Below are 2,560 nucleotides of genomic sequence, written 5' to 3' on the forward strand. Positions count from 1 at the left end.
CACACACAAATCCAGACCAGTGACAGAACACTAGTCCATGCAGCACCTGCAATTTTCTAAATGATCACTCACCTGAGCAGAGTCAGGCTGTACAAGGAGGAAGATGATATCTCTCTCTCTCCTCTCTCTCCCTCCCTCTCTCTCTCTCTCTCTCTCTCTCTCTCTCTCTCTCTCTCTCTCTCTCTCTCTCTCTCTCTCTCTCTCTCTCTCTCTCTCCCTCTCTCTCTCTCTCTCTCCCTCTCTCTCTCTCTCTCTCATGAACACACACAGACACACAGACACACACACAGATTCAAAGCGGTGCCTCTCCAGAGTTTGTTGGTCTGCTGAGAGACACTGGTGCCTGCCTAATCATTGGCTTGCTGATGTTCTGGCACAAACCTGTGAGTTCCCTATCCTCGGGTTGAAGTGGTGGGAGCTGGAGCCCACAGTTGGAATCCTGGTCCTGCCACCTCCAAATGGCAGGAGAACCTAATAAACTCATTCTTATCCATATGATTATCAATAGAATGTGATCAATGTCAAGATTGAATAAGTAGTTCTTGAATGATTCGAGGATCAAATTGTACACAATTATATCCTAGGACACTCATCAATTTTAGTTAATGCATCATTAAGCATTTAAACAATCACATTCATTAAATGGAGGCAGAATAAAATAACTAAGTATTGGACATCACATAGCATAAAATGCAATTTTTTCTGCCAGGATTGGGATTTGAACTCATTGTCTGGGTAACTGTTGCACTGTGTGGGAAGGGGAAGCTCACCTCCTTGAAGTAAAGAAATTCAAGTCTCTTCCTTAGGCCTGAATTGGATCCCCAGCACTAAAAAACATCCTATTCATGTACATTTTAAGTATACAATTTATATTCATACGCATATGTTCACTCTATATTACACTCAGTATAGTTATTCTTTTTTTTTCTTGTGTTGACCATTTATTTTATTGACTATTTTGACACAGAAAACATTGATTACATAGGATATAGGTCTGCATATATATTCCACTTCATAGCTGACACCCAGGACTTTCACAGAAAAGGAAAACCTGTCAAAATCAGCTTTTTATTCCATGATTCATTGTTTGGGAGTGCTGGCATCTGTACCTGGGGCCTATTTTGACAGGTGGATCTATGGTTGCTCTGATAGCCTGCCAGGCTTCAGCAATGGCAGGTCAGGTCCACTTTGCAGGTGTCATTCAGAACCAGGATAGTCACCCTGCAAAGAAAAAAAATTATAAACCCCTCAGCCCTCTGCAATTCACTATTTTTTGTGATGTCCCAGTTTTTTTTTCTTCCTGCAAGCCCTCTTGGCCTGGGATCCCAGATTGGCTATGGGTCCAGAGGCTGCAGCCCAGCCAAGGGATATCAAAGCTTAGGCAGTGTTGCCATGATCTGAGTTCAAGCCCCGTGTTGGCAAAAAAAAAGAATTATTTAATTAATTAATTAATTAACTAAATTAAAAAAATAAGCCTCCCGGGTTTGGAATTTCTGCCAGTTATATTTCCTAACCTGGGATTTGAACTCAGGGTCTTGGTAAAACCATACCAATGTGAGGGAAGGTGCAGAGTTGCCAGTAGTTGAATTCAAACCCCATTCCAAGCCAAAGCAAAAATTAAGTCACTGATCTTGGCAGGGGAAGGTAGTTGTGGAGATGGGAGGGAAGAGATAGTAGGGGGGAAACAAAGGAGGAGGCAACAATGCTTAATAGGAAATGTACTCATTATCTTGCTCATGTAACTGTAACCCCCTGTACATCATTTTTGCAATAAACATAATACAAAAATAAACAATGCCGTGCTCAGAGAAGCACTTTGGGGGTAAGGGAAAGATGTCTGAATAGTTGTACAAAATTCTACACTGCTTTTTGTAAAAATGTTCAGTATGGAAATGAATAAAGCTAACTGCTTTCATTTAAAAAAATGTCACTGTCTTGGAAATGGGGCCAGTATTTCTGCCATTCTGGGATCTGATCTCACATTCCAGTTAACTCTTTTGCACCATGGGTAAAGGCAAAGTTCACTATCCTTGAGGAAAAGAGATTCAGGCTAGAGTTCTCAGGGCCTGCAGTAAGGCCCTGCAATGAAAAATTATTTATATACATGTGTAATATATGATACATGCTTACATATGTATGTTTATTACATTTTATGATTATTGTCATTGATTTTTATTTTATTTTTATTTTATTCATTTAGACATTGTTTAATGTATTTAGTATTATTAAACACATAATATTTATTACATTTTGAACATCTATTATAAAATTATACACAAAATTTAGGACATTGAATCATTTTTCATTAATAATTTATTAAGTGTGGAAACATGATACATAATTATGCTGATTTTTTCCATCATGGGGCTTGAACTCAGGGCCTGCACACTGTCCCTCAGCTCTGCAGCTCAAGGTCAGTGCTCTACCCCTTGGGCCCAATGCCACTTCCGACCTTTTCTGCTTATGTGGTGCTCGGGAATTGAACGCAGGGCCTCATGCATGCAAGTCAAGGACTCTACCACTGATCCACCTTCCCAGACCACATGATTCATAATTAAAC

Source organism: Dipodomys merriami, unplaced genomic scaffold, assembly GCF_024711535.1.
Source record: "Dipodomys merriami isolate MVZ:Mamm:240054 unplaced genomic scaffold, mDipMer1.0.p SCAF_1015, whole genome shotgun sequence".
NCBI classification, from domain to species: Eukaryota; Metazoa; Chordata; class Mammalia; order Rodentia; family Heteromyidae; genus Dipodomys; species Dipodomys merriami.